General features: G+C 56.8%; 1 protein-coding gene across 2 annotated transcripts in view; it reads right to left on the minus strand.

Moving 5' to 3' along the window:
* Window positions 1–22,642, minus strand: part of LOC123375359 (proteinase-activated receptor 4-like) — a 62,564-nt gene that overhangs the window by 32,026 nt on the left and 7,896 nt on the right. Inside the window, exon 1 of one of the 2 annotated variants that reach the window (XM_045026148.1) lies at window positions 14,991–15,122. The exons of the other annotated variant lie outside the window; for it this stretch is intronic. The gene's annotated coding sequence lies outside the window, so the exon portion shown is untranslated. Of the gene's footprint in view, window positions 1–14,990; window positions 15,123–22,642 lie in introns of those variants that run through there. 2 annotated transcript variants of the gene reach the window in all.

A 22,642-nucleotide genomic window follows, 5' to 3' on the forward strand; every position in this document is an offset into this window, starting at 1 on the left:
CTTGACCTGACTAAGGGTTATTGGCAAATTCCCTTGGCCAGGGCCGACAAAGAGAAGACGGCCTTTTCAACTCCAGAGGGACTGTATCAATACACTGTCCTCCCGTTCGGTTTACATGGGGCTCCTGCCACCTTCCAACGACTCATGGACAAACTGTTACGCCCACATGGCAGGTATGCGGCCGCCTATCTTGATGACGTCATTATACATAGTCCGGATTGGGAGACGCACTTGGGGAAGGTGGAAGCAGTCCTAGACACCTTGAGGAAGGCAGGGCTGACTGCAAATCCCTCCAAATGCGCAATTGGGCTAGCAGAAGCCAAATACCTTGGATATATAGTGGGGAGAGGTGTGGTAAAGCCCCAACTCAACAAGTTAGAGGCAATACAGAATTGGCCCCGACCTGTCCGGAAGAAACAGGTCAGAGCATTCCTGGGGCTAGTGGGGTACTACAGGCGGTTCATCCCCCACTTCGCCACCAGGGCATGCCCGCTAACTGACCTAACGAAAGCCCGTGGCCCAGATATAGTGAAATGGTCTAGCGCGGCTGAAGAGGCATTTGCAGACCTGCGGACCGCGCTCTGCACTGACCCAGTGCTGGTAGCTCCAGACTGGGAGAAGGAGTTTATCTTGCAAACGGATGCCTCAGAAGTTGGGTTGGGAGCGGTCCTTTCACAACTGGTTGGAGCGGAAGAACACCCCGTCCTGTTCCTCAGTAGGAAACTCCTGCCCAGGGAACAGAAATATGCCGTAGTTGAAAAGGAATGCCTGGCCGTAAAGTGGGCCATTGAAAGCCTTCGCTATTACCTACTCGGACGGAAGTTTACCCTTGTCACGGACCATGCTCCCCTGAAGTGGATGCACCAAAACAAAGAGAAAAATGCGAGAGTGACCAGGTGGTTCCTGTCGCTACAACCCTTCCACTTCAGAGTACAACATAGGTCTGGAATCAAGCATGGCAACGCGGATGGCCTTTCAAGGGTACACTGTTTTGCCGACCCAAGTAGCCCAACCCTGTAGTGTTGAGCAGGGGGGGGGGATGTGTGATAAACTCAGGACAGACAGTTGCCAGAGGGGGGGGGAGGAGTCAGTCCCAGAGGGTTAAAAGGCCCTCCTCCTTATCAACTGAGAGGCAACTACAGGTCAAGCAGGTTCAGCTGAGAAAGGGTTACCAAGGTAGCAAATTAGAATCAGCTGAGGGGAGCTACCTGAGGGTAATTAGGATCAGCTGGTTCCAACTTGGAGCTGCCTGAGACCTTTTTAAACCCCTTCCTGGGAGGAAGGAAGCGGGGGGAAAGCAGAGAGAGAAGGAGCCTGGCTACCAGGAGTGTTGAAACAGCAAGCCTCCCCAGGCAGAGCGGCAGGACACTCTCCTACAAGGCAGGGTAAAAATACTTTAATTAAGACTGGTGAGAAGACAGGGAACAGACTTCCCCTGAGTCCTAAGGGGGACTGTATTACCCTAGCCGGTCTCTCCAGAGCTAAAAACAGCAGAGGCTGGGGAGACTGAGACGGGACTTTGCCACAATAGGCTAATACTAAGTTGTAAAGAGGGGCTGGTTCTCGCTGGAGACGAGCTGCTCTCTATTGATGCGTGCACTTGTCAATAAAGAGCTTTTGATCGGACCTTGCTGGTGTTGCCTGTCTCTCTGTGATCAGACAACTAACTTCGCTGTCGGGGTTAGAGTCCCTGACAGGAGTGTGTGACCAGAGAGAAGGACTTTGCAGTAATAGGGTCCCCCGGGGGATCACAGCGAGCGGTCCCAGGGGTGGAGGAGTCTGCAGCTCGACCCTGGCAGAGAGGTGGTGACCTCAAGGACTGGCACACTAGGGGTCCCCCTGGAAACCGTGGGGAGCGGTGAGCACCCCAGCCTGCAAGTGGCCAGCAGGAAGAGGTATGCCAAGCGACGTAAGTGCGACCTGGTGGAGCTGTGCAAGCAGAGGGGGCTGCGCAGTGGGAGGCTCACCAAGGACCAGCTGATTGCCCAGCTGCAGGAGGGAGATCGGGTGAATGAACTGATCCCTGTCTCTGAGGGAAGCAGCCTGGCAGATGCAGCGCAGGCACCAGTGTCTGTCCGCACTGGGAGTGGTCAGCCGGCTGCTGAGGGCTTCCCGAGACCCCCCATTCCTATGCCTAGGGGGAGGGGGAGGAGGAGCCCAGCGACTACCGAGGGCACTGTGACCCCCCCGGCCAGCAGGGGATCCTCCCGGCGAAGCTCACCCCCCAGCAGGGGATCGTCCCGGCGACGCTCGGCATCCGTGGAGCGCAAGCGGCTGGAATGGGAGAGAGAGCTAAAACTGAGAGAGCTGAAGGATCGTGAGAGACAGAGGGAACATGACCGGGAGGAGAAAGAGCGACAGAGGGAACATGACCGGAAGGAGAAAGAGCGACAGCGTCAACATGAGCTGGACCTGGCGAGGCTGGGGGGCAGCAGGCCCCGGCCAGCGGTGAGTGAGGGGGGGCCCAGGACTGCGCAGAGCTTTGATAAGTGCATCCTGGCCCCGCGTAAGGAGGGGGAGGACATGGATGACTTCCTGGGTGCCTTTGAGACGGCCTGCGAGCTGCACCAGGTAGATCCTGCGGACAGGCTCTGGGTTCTCACCCCCTTACTGGACCCCAAAGCCGTGGAATTATACGGCCAGCTGGGAGAGGAGGAGAAAGGGAGCTACGAACTGTTCAAGCAGGCCCTGCTGCGCGAGTTTGGGCTGTCTCCTGAAATGTACCGGGAGAGGTTCCGGAGTCAGTATAAAACCCCTGAGATCTCATATCTGCAACTAGCCGTCCGCATGCAAGTGGGCAGATGGGGCCCAGATGAAGGGGGACGTGATTAAACTGCTGGTACTGGAGCAACTGTATGAGCGGTGCCCATCTGACCTGAGGCTGTGGTTGAGGGACCAAAAGCCAGAGAACCCGTGACATGCAGGGCGGCTGGCTGATGACTTTGTGAAGAGCCGGTCGGGGGGTGGCAGGGAGGAGTCCCAAAGGAACAGGCCTGCCGCGATGCAGAAAGAGAGTCATCCTGGGACCTCCCAAAGGGGGAATAGGGAGAACCCCCTCCCAAGAGGAACAGCCAGCGTCAGGGACAACCGACCGGTTCGAGGGGACCAACGGGACATGAGCTGCTATCAATGTGGCCAGAGGGGCCACATATGGTCCCAGTGCCCCAGGTTCAAAGACAGACTGAGCAGACCAACCCCACACCGGGTTAACCTGGTAGAGACCCAGCCGGATGAGGGGCAGCGTTCGCAGGAAAGGGGGGCTGGCCACGTACCACCTGCAAAGGAGGGAGGAGGGCCCCAGGTCAGCTCCTTTGAGGGGCTGGATGCTCCAGGCGCCGAGTTTTTGGTTTACAGTGTGGGCACGGGGCTACCCCTCCGGAAAGAGTGCCTTGTTTCCCTGGAGGTAGATGGGAGGAAGGTCACTGGGTACTGGGACACGGGCGCAGAGGTGACGCTGGCCCGGCCTGGGGTGGTGGCCCCAGATCGGATGGTGCCCAACACCTACCTGACCCTGAGGGGTGTGAGCGGGACCCCATTCAAGGTGCCTATGGCAAGGGTACACCTGAAGTGAGGGGCCAAGGAGGGCCCCAAGGACGTGGGGGTACACCCCCATTTGCCCACGGAGGTGTTAATGGGGGGGACCTCGAGGGCTGGCCAAGCAACGCCCGGGGTGCCCTGGTCGTGACCCGTAGTCAGAGTCGATGCAGGGCACTGTGCCCTGACAACGGGGAAGATACTCTGCCCGAGGCGCAGGACCCTAACCTGGTGGGGAGGGAACGCCCAGAGACACGGCCCAGAGAGGTTGCGGCCTCCGACCCAGCTGGTGAGAGAGAGCAGGTCCCCATCCCTGTCCCAGCTGCTGAGTTCCAGGCCGAGTTGCAGAAAGATCCCTCCTTGCGGAGGCCAAGGGACCTGGCCGACCTCAGTGCGGTACAGACCATGAGGAGAGGTTGCAAGGAGAGGTTCCTGTGGGAGAAGGGGTTCCTGTACCGAGAATGGGCTCCCCCCGGGGAAGTGGAGTCATGGGGGATCAGGAGGCAGCTGGTGGTTCCCCAGAAGTTTCGCCACAAGCTACTGTACCTGGCCCATGACATCCCTCTCGCAGGGCACCAGGGAATCCGGCGCACCAGGCAGAGGCTGCTACAGAACTTTTACTGGCCTGGCGTCTTTACCCATGTCAGACAGTACTGCCAATCCTGTGACCCCTGCCAGCGGGTGGGAAAGGCCCGGGACAAGGGGAAAGCAGCTCTGAGGCCTTTGCCCATCATAGAAGAACCTTTCCAGAAGGTGGCCATGGACATAGTGGGACCTCTCAGCAAGGCGACCCGGTCAGGGAAAAAATACATCCTGGTGGTGGTAGATTTCACCACTCGCTACCCCGAGGCGGTGGCCTTGTCCTCTATCGAAGCAGACACCGTGGCAGATGCGCTGCTGACCATTTTCAGCCGGGTGGGGTTCCCCAAGGAAGTCTTAACGGACCAGGGGTCCAACTTCATGTCGAACCTGCTCCAGTCCCTGTGGGAGAAATGTGGGGTCCGGCACAACTGGGCCTCAGCGTATCACCCCCAGTCCAACGGGCTGGTGGAGAGGTTCAACGGGACGCTAAAGATGATGCTAAAAACATTTATGAACCAGCACCCACAGGACTGGGACAAGTACTTACCTCACCTGCTGTTTGCGTACAGGGAGGTACCCCAGGAATCTACCGGGTTTTCGCCTTTCGAACTGTTATATGGGAGGCGGGTAAGGGGGCCCCTGGACCTGATGAGAGACGAATGGGAGGGGAAGGCCACCCCCGATGGCGAGTCAGTGGTGGAGTATGTCCTGACCTTCCGGGAAAGACTTGCCGAGGCCAGGGAGAATCTGGCCCAAGCCCAGAGGAAGCAGAAGGTCTGGTATGACCACACGGCGCGGGCCCGTGCCTTCGCCACCGGGGATCAAGTGATGGTTCTCGTCCCCGTGAGGAAAAACAAACTCCAGGCTGCCTGGGAAGGGCCCTTCAAGGTTATCAAGCAACTAAATGAGGTAAACTATGTGGTGGAACTGTCGAACCGCATGCACCACCGCCAGGTGTACCATGTGAATATGATGAAGCCATACTATGACAGGGGGAATATGGTGTTGGCCGTGTGTGGACATTGGGAGGAGCAGGGAGAGGACCCTTTAGTGGATCTGTTCCCGGGGACAAAAGCTGGTTCCCCCCTGGAGGCAATTCCCCTCTCTGATCAGCTGACCCTGGCCCAGCAGGCTGAGATCAGAGGGGTGCTGCATCTGTACCGACAGCTGTTTTCCAACCAGCCTGGACGCACTAATTTGACTGTCCACCGGGTGGAGACCGGGTCACACCCCCCTATAAGATGCCCCCCTTTTCGGGTCACTGGAAAAACTGCCCAGGACCTAGAAAGAGAGGTCAGGAACATGCTAGCCTTGGGGGTGATCCAGCCGTCCGCCAGCCCTTGGGCCTCGCCGGTGGTGCTGGTCCCCAAGAAGGACGGGTCGATCTGGTTCTGTGTGGACTATCGAAAGCTCAATGCCATCACTGTATCGGATGCCTACCCCATGCCCAGGCCTGACGAGCTCCTAGACAGGCTGGGAGGCGCTCGGTACCTCACCACCATGGATCTTACCAAGGGCTACTGGCAAGTGCCGCTGCACGCAGATGCCAGGCTGAAATCGGCCTTTAACACCCCTCTGGGGCTCTACGAGTTTCTGACCCTGCCCTTTGGTCTCAAAGGAGCGCCGGCCACCTTCCAGCACCTGGTGGATCAGCTACTGAGGGGGATGGAAAGTTTTGCCGTGGCATATATTGACAACATCTGCGTCTTCAGCCAGACCTGGGAGGACCATGTGTCCCAGGTTAAACAAGTGCTGGACCGACTCCGAGAGGCTGGGTTAACCGTAAAGGCTGAGAAGTGCAAGGTGGGGATGGCTGAAGTATCTTACCTGGGCCATCGGGTGGGGAGCGGCTGCCTAAAGCCTGAACCAGCCAAAGTGGAGGTGATCAGAGACTGGCCCGTTCCCCAGACCAAAAAGCAGGTCCAGGCCTTTATTGGGATGATGGGGTACTATTGAAGGTTCGTGCCCCACTTTGGTGCCATAGCCGCCCCCATCACTGAGCTGTGCAAGAAGGGGAAGCCAGACAAGGTGGTCTGGACCGAGCAGTGCCAGCAGGCTCTCCAGGCACTGAAGGAGGCTCTGTTCAGTGGCCCATTTCTGGCAAACCCAGACTTTGACAAGCCTTTTATGGTGTTCACCGACGCCTCAGACACGGGACTGAGGGCGGTGTTAATGCAGGAGGATGAAAAGGGGGAGAGACACGCCATCGCATACCTGAGCAAGAAGTTGCTACCCCGGGAACAGAACTACGCGGCCATCGAGAAGGAATGCCTGGCCATGGTGTGGGCCCTTAAGAAACTGGAGCCATATCTCTTTGGGCGCCACTTCACCATGTACACCGACCACTCTCCCCTGACCTGGCTGCACCAGATGAAAGGAGCCAACGCCAAGCTCCTGAAGTGCAGCCTGCTCCTGCAGGACTATGACATGGACGTGGTCCATGTGAAGGGAAGTGCCAACCTGATAGCGGACGCGCTGTCCCGGAGAGGGGGCCCTGAACTTCCCTGGGTCACTGGGCAGAGTGACCCCGCTCAGTTCAGTCTCGAAGTGGGGAGAGATGTGATGGAGTAGGGGCTGTCTGTGTGGGGGTTGGGAGAGCCGGGGAGGATTTTAGGTGAGGGACAATACCTGAGCCTGTAACCTGAGCTAGGCAGGGGGGAGGGGAGGTCAACACCTCTGCCGGGGAGCTAGACAAAGGAGAGGGCCGAGTGGAGAGGGTTTGAGTCAGTTTTGGTTTGGGGCTTGAGAGTTCAGGGAATCCTATGCTAGGATCCAAGCACTCTGAACCCCAGAAGGACTCGATTGAGGGGTCCTGGTTGTGCTGTAGCCTGTATTCCTGTTGTCCAATAAACCTTCTGATTTACTGGCTAGCTGAGAGTCACTGTGAGTCCCAGGAAGAGGGGTGCAGGGCTGGACTCCCCCACACTCCATGACAGGGAGGAGCATGCCAGGTGGCTAGAGCTGGGGGGCGGGCTGGTTCTGCATGGCTTTGTGCTCTGTCTGGATCCCCCACCAGAGTCTCCTACAAGCAGGGAAGGAGCCAGGGGGTGGAGGCAACGTGGCCGAGCTGGGCTGGGAGTCAGAATGGCTCTGATTGGTGCTGAATAGCATCTGGACCAGGGACAGCATCTATCCATCCAGCTGATCACTCCAGCTCGGGCTTGGCCTCAGCCCTGCTCTGGGTGCCCGGACATAGGCCCCTTTCACCCAGGCAAAGTCTGGCTTGGTAGGCATTGAGGGTGGTGTCAGGCTGGGCAGAGGGGGAGGCTATATGGGATGGAGCTGGCCAGGGGACACACCTTTTGTCCTAGCTCATGGCTGCTCTCAGCCTTGTCTGGGGCAGGTGCAGAGCTGGTGGCTGAGAAGGCCCCAGAGTGGCAGTGGGGCAGGAGAAGCCCCTCCTGCCTAGGGCCAGCCCAGGCCTGGGGGAGGCTAGACTCTCTGATGTGAGTCAGGCACAGGAGCCACTTGGACCCAGCAGCTCCCCCTGAAGCAGGGATAGCAGCCTGGGGCTTGCACACACACACACACACCCGTCGCTGGCAGATGTCCCAGAAAGTCGCTTTCCCTTGAAAGGGGCCTGACCCTGGAGCCCGAAAAGACCCCGGAGTGGGACAGGTCCCCTGGGCTCAGAGCCACCCAAACAGCCTCGCTCGAGAGAAACGTGGATCTGCCCTGCATGCTGCGTGCCCTGGGGAGGGAGCAGAACTGGACCCGGAGCCCCCGACGCGCTGCGCTGCTGCCCCTTCCTCTGGAGCTGTCTCCCAGCTCCGAAACCCCGCAGGACAGCACCAAGAAGAGGAGTGCTCAGCTGCCCTCGCCCATCAACGAGAAGCTCATCCAGGAGCTCAGTAACATCAGCCTCAAGAAGAACGAGTGCCAGGCGGACGGGCCTGGGCAGCAGGTCACGTGACCTTGCATGGCAGGGCCAGCTGCAGGTAACATCCTGTGATACCTGAGCCCTCTCTGGACACTCCTGCCTCACTCCCCATCTGGCATTCCCAGGGCTGGCTGCCATGTCCCCACCTCCCCCAACCCAGAGGAGCCCAGCGAGCCACCCCAGGACGGGTCACAGCATTCAAGCCTCCAGCCCTGCCCTCCCAGGGTTCCTCCAGCTCTCTTGCCTAGGCCAGGTGGTGTCAGCTAAAGGCAGCAAGGGGGACACCTCCAGGCGCTTGTTAGAGGGATGCAGAAGTCGGCTCTGCCCCTTAAGGCATTGAGCCAGAGCAATGTCTGCCCCCAGAGCACTGCACCCACAACAGGGGGACACGCCAGCTCTGATACCTCCACAGGAGGGCATGGGACTGGAGCCTGCCCTGGGTCATGGGCAGGGCAACTGAGGCAGGAGGAGGAGATTGTTCCTGAGCCCAGCTCTGCAAAGCAAAGGGAAGTCACTGAGAAGGGAAAAGCAGAAACTAAATTACAGGAAGGAGGCGAATTTTTGCAGACGTGCATTGTGCCTGGGTGTCTGCGTGGGAGGTGTGTCTATGTGTCTGTCTGGGTGGCTCCAGTGTGCATGACGTCTGCGTGGGAGGTGTATGCAGTGGCTGTGTGTGGTTCCTGTGGCACAGTGCCTGTGTGGGAGGTGTATGTGATGGCTGTGTGTGGTTCCAGAGTGCACAATGCCTGTGCCGGCTGTGCAGGAGGTGTGTGATAGTTGTGTGTGGTTTGAGTGTGTACAATGCCTGTGCCGGCTGTGCAGGAGGTGTGTGATGGTTGTGTGTGGTTCGAGTGTGCACAATGCCTGTGCTGGCTGTGAAGGAAGTGTGCAATGGCTGTGTGTGTTTCCCGTGGCACAGTGCCTGTGCCGGCTGTGCAGGAGGTGTATGTGATGGCTGATTGTGGTTCCCAAGTGCAAGGTGTCACCTGGCCCCAGCCCCCTCCGGGGCTCAGATTACGAAGGGCAGCCGCCATCATTTACGTGCTGGACATCAAGTATCATCCCTCAGTGAAGTCACAACCTTATTTCCCATCACCATCTAGTATTAATGCAGACAGTAAACTAGTAAAACTCCCATGCAACATTACCAGGTTAATACTCCTTACTCCCTATTCTGTCACACCTGGCACCAGTGCTCACCCCAGACCGCGCTGGGGGAGGTCAGAGCTGTGTTCCCTGGTGGCCCTGCTTCCAAGGCCTGAGCTGTGGGTGCTCAGCAATGTGTCTGTTGTGGATTGCCACGGACTCGCAGGGGCGAAAGAAAATGCAGGCCTGTTATTTACCAGGCTGCACGTGGCAACAGACTATATTGGTAAGGGATGCAAGGAGAGTGTGGGTCACGATGCAAACTGCAGACACACACACACACACACTAAACTTAATCAATTTAAAAGTTTTATTGGGGATAATTACAAGGGGTAAGGGAGCAGCGTATGATTAGCTAATAGAGTTAATGAAACTTAAAACACACAATGACTAAAATATCTACTAACAATATTTATAAACAAAGATGCAGCATTTAGTAATAACTGATACTTACAAATACAAACCAACGCATAACGACCGGCAAACGTAGAAGCTCTATTTGAAACACGTGAGCTGAGAGAGAGGCTTCGAGGTGATCAGGCTCGGTTACAGGTATACACAGGACACACGGGTATACACAGGATACATGGGTATACACAGAATACACGGGTATACACAGGATTCGTTTTCTTTCTCCTCTCCCTGCCTGCACATGGCAGGCAGGCCATAAAGTACCCACTATGACATCATAGAAGTGTCATAGGGGACGGGGCCCAAAACCTGTTTGTGTTCGTTTCTGATTGGCACAAGCAAAGTTTACACCATGTAGGGGAGCAGGTGCCTTAAAGTCTGGCTTCGCCCCCAAAAGGTGAGGAAATGCATATTGGTTTAGAATGCGTTCAACACTGAATGACAAAAGAAGAGGCCAGGGCAATACCGGTATGGGCAAGTTTTACAGGATGCAGACAGGAACTCATCTCAACATCTGTCTGTGTGGTTAGGAGCCAGACTCGGCCCCAAGTGTGAAGCCGGCTGTGACATGCTGGGTGACGCCACGCAGCTGGAAGGACAGGAGGCAGGACAAGTGCAGGCCCTTGGCTGCTGGGCAAGCTCCCCTCCTGGAGCAATGGTGCAGAGGAAGAAGCTGCTCTGGAGCACAGGGGCTGCAGAGTGTGTGTGGTGGGGGTTCCCTAGGCACCTCCCCAGCCTCTGCCCTCAGTGACACCTTCTGCCAGAGCCCTGAGGGATTAAGCCCGGCCCAGGCTGAGCGGGAAGGAGAAGCTGCCTGCAGCCCGTTCTGGCAGCAGTGATGCAGCTGCAGCACATGGACGCAGGAGCCTAGCACCACAGGGTGCCCAGAGTGCTGCTGGAGTTGGGCCTGTAGGCTGTCCCTGTACCCCTGAGCGCAGGCCAGGTGAGGGAGCAGCCATAGTCCCAGAAGGGCCGGGCTGAAACAGGCAGGACCCAAGACACCTGTGCTGTTTTGGCCTTCGGGGAAGGTCATGCTTCTCCCCATGGACTCTGAATGACTGGCCAACTTCCAGGCCTGTCTCCCACAGTGGGAGCTCGGTCTTCTCATAGCACAGAAATGGGTCCAGGCAGTATCCTTAGACAAAGGGTCCCCACACTGCCCAGCCAGCCTCTGTATTGCTCTTGGGGCTTGCATACAACTTCCTCTGCCCATGGCGGAGCATGGGACATTCCTGCTAGCAAAGGCAGTGAAGGCGGGGTGGGTGCCTGCTCCTTTGGGAGAGATCAGAGTCCACTGGATAAATGGATGGACGTGAACGCAGAGATCCTGCTGGGGTATGGGGGGAGCCATGTCTGGGAATGCTGCTGCCATGGCAGGAGGTTGCCAGTTACTGCTCTGAGTGGGTGGCAGTGCTAGGCGGCCCCAGGGAGGGGCTGCCTTGGCGGGAAAGGGATTTCTCTGAGGGAAGGAGTGCTGTGCTGGCTCTTATACCTGTGCTTGGCTTTCCATGACAGGCAGCGGCTGAGATGACGCAGCTGTCAGGAGGAAAGCAGCCCCTGGCCGCCTCCTGGAGGTCGCGGGGGGAGCTGGGAGCTGCATCATGGGACAGCGCTCGCCTGCGGGGAGCCCTGGGGGAAGGGAAAGGGCTGGGGGCTGACACTGATGTTGGAAAGGGGCAGAGCGGGGGCCTCAGGGCCGCAGCAGAGAGATGGTGGTCATGGCAGGAGCCTCAGCGGATGTACTTCCATCTGGGACCTTGGGCACATCTGGGGGGTTGAAGGTCCCATCAGGAGCCCAGGGCCAGAGCTAAAAGGAGGGTCACAGCGAGGTTTGTGCTCCAGCACTGGGGGTGCTCAGGGCTGCAGTGGGTCACCAAGTTACTGGCATGGAGCGGAGGTCAAGGTGTGGGTCTGTCCTGGGGGATTCTCAGAGTCACACTGGGGCTGAGCTGAGAGCACCCTGCGGTGAGGGAGGAATGGGCTCCCAGGGAGCAGCTCCCCCACCCACTATCCCAGGCTCACTTGGGGGAGAACAGGTGCCAGCTGAGGGCTGTACATGAGACACATGAGGACACAGAAAACAGTGAGGGTAAAATCACTTTGACTTTAGTTTAATGGACACTGCTGGGAGCGGCATCCACGCTGCAGACACCTGTTCCAGGATCTCAGCCTCCTGTTTGCAAGGGAGCATTTACCTCAAAACCGTGACCCCAGCGTTGCCAATGCAGGGAGCCTGCCTGAGTCTGCAGCCAGCCAGTGGGAGGAACTGCCCTCTCATCTGAATGGGTGGATGCTGAAACCTAATGACAGCACAAACACAACCCCACTACTGAGCATCACACCAGTGAATATTTTACCCCCTTGATCCAAACAGGCTGAACAGGGGCCAGTAGCCCCTCTGCCAAACTGGCCACGTTCCCCTGGCTGCATCTTAGCGCATATCCACACTATCAATACAACAACACGGCAGCACATTGACACGTGACAGGGGGCAGCAGCCAGTGTGGGAGCTGAGTTCCAGACTCAGTAACCAGGGCCCATGTCTCCATGTGCACCCCTGACCCTGGCCACGCCAGTTTGCAGTGTGTGCCTCTAGAGGCTACGGGGACCCTGCTGCAGCTAGTGAGTCCAGCTCACTGGAGCATGCAGAGCCTGAGGATACTGAGGGGCTGACGTGCATTAGGCACGGAGCCCCATGGGGTAGGGCAGCACCACTTAAAGGGGAAGAGACTCAGCCAAGGACCCATATGGAGGCAGTGTCAGTGCTGCTCCTGGTCCCTGTCTCCCTCTGCTGAGATGGCACCCATGGCATGGCTGGAGGTGCCCTCTGTGCAGCTCGCCCAGAGCTGGGACAGGGTGAGGTGTGGGCCCTGTGCCACAGAGGAAGCGCTGGGGGCAGAGCTGGGGAGCAAGCCATTTGCAACTGCTTGGTTGCCCCATGGGCAGTGGTGGGGAAACAGAAAGCAGCTTCCTAGTCCCCTCCCACTGCCTGAGGGCTCCCCTGGCCTAGGGCTGGCTCTGCTCGCTGGACCTCTGGGGCAGCACTAGCTTCTCAGAGGCCCTGCCTGAGGAGGACTTGTTATCCCCCCTCCAGCAGCAGGGCCTGGCCTGGAGCCGGGCCCGGAAGTCCTGGGAGACGTAGAAGTAGATGAAGGGGTCAAGACAGTTGTTGAAGGCACTGACGGCCAGGGCCAGCACATACCAAGTGTAGGTGCGGTTGTGCCACTCGGGCTGGGGCTGCAGGTAGTGGAAGAAGAGCAGCACGTTACTGGGCGTGAAGCACAGGGCAAAGATGAGCAGCACCAGGACCAGGAGGCGTACCACATGGCCATAGTGCCGCCCCCTGCGGAGCAGCCGCCACAGCATCCAGCCGTAGGAGAAGGTGATGAGCACGAAGGGCATGGCGAAGCCCAACACCACCAGCGTAGGGAAGTAGTAGGCCAGCTCGCGTTCCGTGTCCGGCTCCAGGATGTCATGGCAGGTTGTGATGTTCAGCTCTGGGACATGCTGGGAATGGGGGTAGCGCAGCAGCGGGCTCAAACCCAGCCCCACAGCCAGCCAGACACCCACACAGACTCCCGCTGCCTGCCAGACGTGCCGGGAGCCCCTCCACCGGAACGGGTGCACCAGTGAGATGTAGCGGTCCAGGCTGATGCAGGTGAGAAAGAGGATGGAGCCATACATGTTCCCATAGAAGAGGGTGACCAGGGCACGGCATGCGTAGTCCCCAAGGAGCCAGTTGTTGCCCAAAGACCAGCCTTCCCATGACTGTACATAGCCACCAGAGGGCAGCGTTCTAGCACAACGCTGGGTCCCAGTAGACAAGGTTGGGTGGGGGAACAGCTGATGGGGAGAGAGACAAGCTTTGAGCCACACCCAGCTCTCCTTCAGGGCTGGGAAAGGTACCTGCTGCCATTAATCCCCCCCCAGGCAGGCGCTGGAAGGAGTCTGTCCCCAGAGTGCTGTCCACATAGAGGGAGGTTGGGTTCACACGAGGCTCGGGGGAGGGGTGTATTTTTCACCCCAAGTGATGGAGCTGGGTTGCCTTACCCTGGCCTGAGGCCCTTTGCCAGCTGAGGAAGAGCTCTGTCTAGCCTCCGAGCTTGGCTCTCCCACTGACAGATCTGAGCTCCCTGGCACTGGAATACCAGGCTGGGCTCTGCCTGGAGCCCTTTCACCCCTGGGATTACCCCCATTGCAGCCCAGCAGGAGCCGCCCTAGACCCATTGCCCAGCCCTGGCCAAAGAGACACCAAGTACCGGTAATATACCACACTGATCACACCCCTCCCCCCTCGGCAGCTCCATGGCAAGGGCAGTTGCAACTTCTTGGGGGCAGATGTTTGTTGGGGGTAGGGGATGGCTCTTGCTCCAGCTGAGGAGCAGGGTTGCATTACCAGGCCGGGTGCCCGCCCTGAGGAGCCGCCAGTGTTTCCCTGCCATTCCAAAGACAGGACAAGCATTTGGGGGAGGGGCGCTCGGTGTGGGGGAACCAGAGGGAGGCGCTGAGGTGGACTTGGAATAGGAGCAGGGACGGGCAGCCAGGGGGAGCTGAGGAAGCCAAGCAGGCGGCAAAGAGGGCCATGTCTGTGTGACCTGCATGGCGCAGAGGCTGGCGCAGTCAGCTTGGGGGGAGCAAGGAGCGCAGGTGCGGAGGCCAGGAAAGAGGACGCAGCACCAGGACATGCACAGCACATGGAGAGGGAGAGGTGGGGGGAGATGGGGTCAGCGTGAAATGGGACAGCACCCCCCCCCAAGGAGATGGCAGAGAAATAGTGGGGGATTAGAGGGGGGAGGCAGGGGAAGATGGTGTATGGGGGGCAGGGATGGCACAGAACCCCAAGGCATGGGAGCGGGAGGGAGGAGATGCTGGCAGGGCTCAGCCCCTGCTCTCGGCTGCTCGCAGCGGGGTCTCCCCAGTCTTGCCCATGCTGGTGAGGCCGGGAGCACGCAGAGTGCTGGAAGCGCAGAGTAAGGAGGGAGCCGCTGCAGGGGGCCTGTGGACTAAGCGAGGGGGACCCCATTTGCGAGCGGCTGGGGTCTGCAGAGGCAATGCTCCATCTTGGGGGCACTCCCCGGAGGACACACTGTCTCCCCTGTCTGTGTTCTGGGTTCCTCCTGCAGGGGGCACTGTGCAGGGCAGCCATGGCAGAGCCATAGAGCATCCCGCCCCTGCTCGTGGTCCAGGCGGGGGAGGAACGAGTGGCATTGATGTGCTCTCCATGCCCAACCATGAGCCCTGCTGTACAGGCACTGTGGGCACATGGCCCTGCCTTCGAATCTCAGGCTCCCAGAGGCTGTCACTGAAGCTCCGGAGTGAATGTGTAACCAGTGACCAGGAGGAGGCACTGATAGCCCCTGCTACGCCCCCACCCCGAGCCCTCCCACCCTGGTGAGCTGATCCCTACACACTGGGGCCCAAAGAATCCATCACCTACCCCCGTCATCTCTGGAGCAAGGAGCCGGTTACAGGCAGAGGCTGGCAGGACCATGGCTTCCTCCAAGGACTCCTGGCATGAGGTCAGGGTCAGTTGGACTGGCCCAGCATGGCCTCCATCCCCAGGGCTGGGCCGGCCAGGCTCCAGGTTAGGTGTCAGAAACGATATTCAAAAAGAAGGAAGGACCCAAGCCCCCGACAGCCCTTCCCCTGGGCCTAGCCTGCTGAGAAATGCCAGAGCTGTGGGGAGAAGCCAAAGGACTCAGTCGAAAATCTCCTAGATCAAAGGATGCTGCCAGCAGCAGCACCCCGGACACGCTGCAAAGTGGCAGATGCACCACGGGTGTGCTGTGAGCTTCCACTGCTCACTATGGTTTTCACAGTGTCTCAACTTGCTGGCCCCCCACCCTCCCAGAACACGCAGCCAGACACACACAGCCTGTGTTCCCCAGAGGTTGTGATGTCGGGATGCACCGTGCCTGGGAGGCTGGAGTTGCTGTGGTCCAGGGGCAGTTAGTCTGAGCCCTGTTCTGAGGAGGAGCCTGGCGCTCTGCTGTGCGTTACAGGTGGCTGCGTGGAGTTTATGCTTTAAAGCGTTCGAGAGCAGCTAATGCTTAACCAAAGCCAAAATACTTCAGCCATTTGCAAGGAACTAGGGTGGGAGACCAAGATTGGACTGGCTGACGTTTCAACGTCACCACCAGGAGGCCATGCTGAGCACCACAGGAAGATTGGGCACCACAGGAAGTACTGCCCAAATGGTCCAGAGTGATAGTGCCCTTCAGACTTCTGGGGTGAAGTTAAGGGGAAATGTACACAGGAAAATAGCAGTGGACTTTTCACAGGGTGGACCGGGCTGGTAGCACCACCTGTTAATAAGGTTGCCCAGCGCTTCCTGTTACGGGGTCCTGTTTTCAGTTCCCTACAGCTGTACCAAACTTATCCACTTGGGCTGAAATTGTCCACGGAGGGTACCTGCCTCAGGTTGAACTTTTTTTTGTTTTTTGGAGGGGGACGGGGGTGGGGGGAATTGCAGCCAAAATACTTCAGCCATTTGCAAGGAACTAGGGCGGGAGACCAAGATTGGACTGGCTGACGTTTCAGCGTCACCACCAGGAGGCCATGCTGAGCACCACAGGAAGATTGGGCACCACAGGAAGTACTGCCCAAAGGGTCCAGAGTGATAGCACCCTTCAGACTTCTGATTGGCCCATGCTCTCTGTTTAAGCCTGGATGGTGGCCCAGGAAGTTGTCTGGACAGAAACACAGACTTCTGGCTCCAGACTGCGCCTGGCTTCCTGATCTCTGTCTCTGATCCCAGCCTGGCTACCTCTCCACCCCTGCCTGACCCTGACACTTGCCTATTGATCATGGCTCTAGTGATTAATCCAGTCCCTGATTGCTGAGTGCTGCCTCATGGCCATCCTTGATATGTGGCCACCACCCCAGCTGTAACTGCTAGGCCAGATTGCCTACATGCCAGGCCCTTACACCTGGGTTGCTAAAGCCTTGAAAAAGCAGGCCAGGCCCAAAGAGGCCAGGGACTGTAAGCCCTTCATCTAGGGCATCTGGCCTCCTGTAGTGGGGCGGATTGCCCCACTCCCTGTGAGAATGGGTTGCAGCAAGCCAGGGCACCTGCGCAGACAGGGCTTATTGTGAGCCAATCAGAGAGGGGCTTATTGTGAGCCAATCAGGGCCCAGTTGAGAGACAGCCAATCAGGGCCAGGCTCAGAGGTATATAAAGGCTGCCTAGAGCAGGAGCAGTCAGTCTGTCCCAGGCCTTTGATAGGGGAAGGTCAGTCTCCAAGGCCTGGTCTACACTAGGACTTTAAATCGAATTTAGCAGCGTTAATTCGAACTAACCGCTCAACCGTCCACACCAGGAAGCCATTTAATTCGAACTAGAGGGCTCTTTAGTTCGAATTTGGTACTCCACCCCGACAGGTGGAGTATTGCTAAATTCGACATGGCTAGCTCGAATTAGGCTAGGTGTGGATGCAAATCGAACTTAGTAGCTCCGGGAGCTATCCCACACTGCACCACTCTGTTGACGCTCTGGACAGCAGTCCGAGCTTCGATGCTCTGAGCAGTCACACAGGAAACGACCCGGGAAAATTTGAATTCCTTTTCCTTTCTGGACAGTTAGAATCTCATTTCGTGGTTGGACATCGGGGCGAGCTCAGCAGCACCGGCAGCAATGCAGAGCTCTCCAGCAGAGGAGTTCATGTAATCTCTGAATAGAAAGAGGGACCCGGCATAGACTGACCGGGAACTCTTGGATCTGATCGGTGTGTGGGGCGAGGAGTCTGTGCTTTCGGAGCTGCGCTCCAACAAACGGAATGCAAAGACCTACGAGAAGGTCTCCAAAGCCATGATCCAGACAGAGGATACAGCCATCATGCAACGCATCACCGCGTGAAAACCAAGGACCCCAGACAAGGCTACCAAAATATCAAACCGGCAAACGGACGCTACGGAGCCTGCCAACACTGCCCCACCAGTGACCATGGACTCTGATGATGGGACAGTGTCGACGGACAGTTCCTCGACGATGTTCACGGACGGGGAAGATGAGGAAGTGTTTGTGGAGGACGAGGCAGGCGAGAGCGCTTACAACGCTGGTTTCCCCGACAGCCAGGATCTATTCATCACCGTCACGGAGATCCCCTACCAACCCTCCCCGGCCATGAACCCGGATCCTGAATCAGGGGAAGGAGCAGTCGGTAAGTGCTTTAACCATGTTAACTTTTATTCTTAATATAACAGGAATCTGAAGTGTGTGAGAAGGAGGTCTCTCTATATATGGTGATAGAACAGAAATCCTCCTGGGAGATCTCCACAAAGCTCTCCTTCCGTTAATCGATAAGCATCAGCAGGAGGTTCCTGGGGAGAGCTGCCTTATTGGGTGCTCCGTGATAGCACCCTTTTCCGCGCGAGGCTTTCATGCGGTATTCAGGGAGCATTGCCTCCCCGAGCACGGCTGCATCGGTCCGTGGTTCGTGATAGATTTCACGCAGCATGCGCTCTCTATCTCCTTCAGTGCCCGTCCTCACGGTGATCTCGCTAGGAGACTCATGCATCTAAGTAGTGGAATTACTGTTATGGTGCGCCTGGTCCAAAGTATTTTTAATAAATCCACGGACAGACGGCATAGCACAGACTCAGCACGCAGCTGCGTGATGAGCGTAACGGAAAGCCAAAGAATATAATGGATGCTCATGGAGGGAGGGGGGAATGAGGACGCAAGGTATCCCACAGTTCCTGCTGTCTCCGAAAAGGATTTGCATTCTTGGATGAGCTCCAAATGCTTCTAGGGTCAAACACAGTGTCTGCGGTGGGTCAGGGCATAGTTCGGCAATTTGCGCACACACCCCACCCACCACCAGAAGTGAAAGGGAAAACAATCCTCTCTTGAGTCTTTTACATGTCACCCTATCTTTACTGAATGCTGCAGATAGACGCGATGGTGCAGCACTCAACACCAACATCCTTGCTCCCCCCACGCTATGGATGGCTGATGGTGCAATATGGCTGGTATCCGTTCTCATCATCAGCCTATTGGCACATGGGGCAGTGCAAAAGGACTGGTAACCATGCGTGCTAGCATCTGTGAGGTCGATCAAGGGTGCCTGGCCCTAATTTTTCATGGTAGATGGTGCAGTATGGCTGGTAACCGTCCTCATCATTGCAACAGGGGGCTGAGCTCCATCAGCCCCCACCCTTCCTGTGTAAAGAAAAGATTGAATTGCCCCTGGACTAGCAGAGGGATGATGGGCTCCTTCATCCACAGTAATTAATGTCCTGCCTGGACTATCATTGCAGCTGGAGGCTTCCTTCCACTCATTTCTCACAAACAAGTCACTGTGTCTTATTCCTGCATTCTTTATTACTTCATCACACAAGTGGTGGGACAATGGTATGGTAGCCCAGGAAGGCTGTGGGAAGGCCGGAATGAACAGATGGTGTTGTTGCAGGAGCACCCCCTGTGAATAGCATACAGCTCCAAATTTATGCAGAATCGGACACAGAGCAGCTGTGCTATCTGGTTCTATGATACAGTGGTTCTCTAGTACACTTGCCCATAATCTAGGCAGGACTGATTCTATTTTTAGATACTAAAAAGGAGGGATTGATTCAGGGAGTCATTCCCAATTTTTGCTTTTGCGCCCCTGGTTGCTCGGCCAGGGGCACTTATGACAGCACCAAATGGTGCAGTGCAAAAGGACAGGTAACCATGCCCATCTTATTACCATCTTATTACCAATTTATGGTATGGTAGATGGTACAATATGGCTGGTAACCATCTCTGCTGTCATGCAAAAGCAAAAGCATGCTGCTGTGTAGCGCTGCTGGACCGCCTCTGTCAGCGGCATCTAGTACACATACGGTGACATACACAAAAGGCAAAACAGTGTCCATGGTTGCCACGCTATGGCGTATGCCAGGGCAATTCTGGGAAAACGGGCTTGAAATGATTGTCTGCCGTTGCTTTCCCGGAGGAAGGAATGACTGGCGACATTTACCCAGAATCCACCGCGAAAATTATTTGTGCCCCAGCAGGCACAGGGGTCTCAACCCAGAATTCACAGAGACAGCCTAGACTCAGTTAATTGTTCGCAAAAATGTATCTTTGCAAGGAATTCACTCCCTGTTTCCCATCTCACAGCTTCCACTGTCTCCAGACCTGCCACAGCATCCCCCTCGCAGAGGCTGGCAAAGATTAGGCGGAGAAAGAAAAAGACAAGGGACAAGATGTTCGATGAACGTATGGGCTGCTACCTAGCCGAGGCGGACCAGCAGAGCCAGTGGAGGGAGACCGTCTCTCTGTACCAGCGCTCACACAGCGAACGGGAGGAGAGGTGGCGTGAGGAAGACAAGCAGGCGACTCAAACAATGTTTGGACTAGTGAGGGAGCAAACGGACATGCTCAGGCGCCTTGTGGATGTTCTGCAGGACCGCAGGAGGACAGAGCCCCCCTGCAGTGTATCTGCAACCGCCCTCCCCCGCCACAAAGTCCCATACCCCCCTCACCCAAAATAACCAGAAGGAGGGGCGCCAGAGGCTGTGTAAACTGTCACTGCACCCCAGCAGAGTGCTCAAGTACCCAAAAGCTCTCATACCCTACATTTGCAGAAGTCGTTCCCTTCCGGACTCACACAAGTCCCAATCCCAGTTCCATCCTCTAAGTGTCTACTTAAGTAATAAAAATACTTTGCTGTTAATTACTGTTTCCGTCATGTTTTTTCAAAGAAGACTGTGTTTGAATGGGGGGCGTGGGGAAGGGGGTTGTTAATTGCATAGGACAGTCACCTTTCCCAGGGTACAGACACGGGGGCAGGATCAGCAGCGGGTCACACACACAGTGCAGTCAGTAGGCACCATGGTCGGTATGGGAGGTGGTTTCCAGGTTCTGTGTGGGCGGGGGAGATGTGACTTTGTAGCGGGGGAGGGCGGTTACAGATTTTATACAGCGGTCCTTGTCCTGGACCGCTGAGTCACGCAGCAGAGGAATCTGTATCCGTCCTCCTCCGCCACAAGGTCACATATCCCCCCGCACACAGAATTCGAAAAAGAGGGATGGCAGGCTCCGTTGAAAGAAGCATTCCGGCACTGCGGACCGCTCTAGGAGCAGGAGCCTGTCATTCATTGAGTTTAGAGGCGGTCTTTACATCACCGCACACCCTACCCAGCACAGTCTGCCTCCCAGTTTCAACCCTTTAACGCAAAGTCATGAATAAAGAAACCTTTCTTCAGTAACAATGGGACATGTATTTTATTTTTACACGTGTGTTGGAAGTGGAGGAAACGGGGTGAACGGGGTATGTAACCGAAGAGGAGAGTCAACAGTCAGTGGGTAAAGAAACAGGGGCAGGTTCAGCTTCTCTGTAAAGAAAATGAACAGTCACAGGTCACGCTGCTCGCTGGTATTTGAAGAGTTCCTTGTCGCTGTCCCAGGCGCCTGTATAGGGCTTCATGAGCAAGTGCATTAGCGGGCAGGCTGGGTCCCCGAGGACGACTTTAGGAATCTGCTCATCCACAACAGTTATTTCGTGGTCCGGGAAGAAACTACCTTCCTGCAGGCGTCTGAGCAGCCCACAGTTCCTGAAAACACACGCATCATGAACCTTGCCCGGCCACCCGACGTTGATGTTTGCAAAACGTCCCCTATGGTCCCCCAGTGCTTGCAGCACCATTGAAAAGTAGCCCAATTTCTCATCAGCTGACTGTGGAAGAGGTGGACGATAAAGTGCGAGGAGGAGAAAACGGCAATGATCGCAGCGGGCTCCATGCTTGCAGTGCTGTGGCGTCCGCGCTGTCACTGACCAGAAAAGTGCACAAACAGATTGCCCGCAGGCGCTTTCAAGGAGGGAGGGAGGGAGGTTGTGATTGACGGTTCAATGACGACACTTACCCAAAACCACCCTTGACACATTTCTCCCCCCAGCAGGCATTGGGGGCTCTACCCAGCATTCCAATGGGCAGCGGGGACTGCGGGAACTGTGGGATAGCTTCCCACAGTGCACCGCTTCCAAAGTCGACGCTGGCCCCGTGAATGTGGACTCAGAAATTCGAATTAGTGTATTTAGTATGGATACACAAATTCGACTTCATAAGGTCGAATCCACAAATTCAAACTAAGTTGATTCAAAATAGTCTTGTAGTGTAGACAAGGCCCAAGGGAGGAGACTAGCACCACGGACAGCGCAGTGCTGGCCAGGGCTTGGGGAGGCTAGAGAGCTTGAGCCCATAGCCTCCAGGCTGCAGGCCCTGATGGGAAGGGCCTAGCAGGTGCAAGGGGACGTAGGGGAAGCGGCCCAGGGAAACAGACAGAGGAGGGGAGAGAAGAAGGACAGCGAGGCTGATGCCAGAGGGTCTCTGGGCCGGGACCCAGAGTAGAGGGCGGGCCTGGGTCTGCCCCCTTCACTCCTTGCAGTGCATCCAGCCATTGGCCGTAGGGAGCGGCCATATTGCTACACCAGATCCCTGACAAGAGGGATTGGACTCAGAGGGCAGTTGGACATAGTGACTGGGGTGTGGGACTGCTGATCACCAACCCCCCCGGAAGGGGGCGCAGATGGACTAAGGGGAACTGCTGGAGGGCAGTGGCCTCAAAGAGGATGCCGCCGAGCACGCAGCAATGCGGGTCCAAAGACAACAACAAAGGACAGAACGACGGACGGGGCACTACCAGGAGGAGGCGCTCCACTGGAAAGAGCTAATTCCCAGAGTCACCAGCAGGAGGTGCTGCAGGTGGTGAGTCCCAACCCGTTACACCTCCTGACCTTTTGGACTCTTCCCCATCCTGAAAGGGGAAAGAACTAGCAACAACCTGGCCAGAGGGCTGAGGTGACATCAAAGACCCAACAAGCAGGCTAGATGGCAATTGGTACATCAAAGGAATAGGGAAACTGAGGCCGAGTTGCTGTGTTGCCTGGTTTTGCCCCCAGGGGGTGCTGAGGATTGACAGTGACCTCTGCCAGTCTGCCTACCAATGTGTGCCATTCCCAGACAGCGTCTTGGTCTGCAAAACACATGCCAAACCTATCAAACAGAGACAAGTACTCACCACCCAGCCCTGATGCCAGTGCAGAAACTACAAATCACTGAGATGCAAAGGACTCAAACCAAATTGGAAACCATTTTTGTTGTTGT

Source organism: Mauremys mutica, chromosome 8 (assembly GCF_020497125.1).
Source record: "Mauremys mutica isolate MM-2020 ecotype Southern chromosome 8, ASM2049712v1, whole genome shotgun sequence".
Taxonomy (NCBI): Eukaryota; Metazoa; Chordata; order Testudines; family Geoemydidae; genus Mauremys; species Mauremys mutica.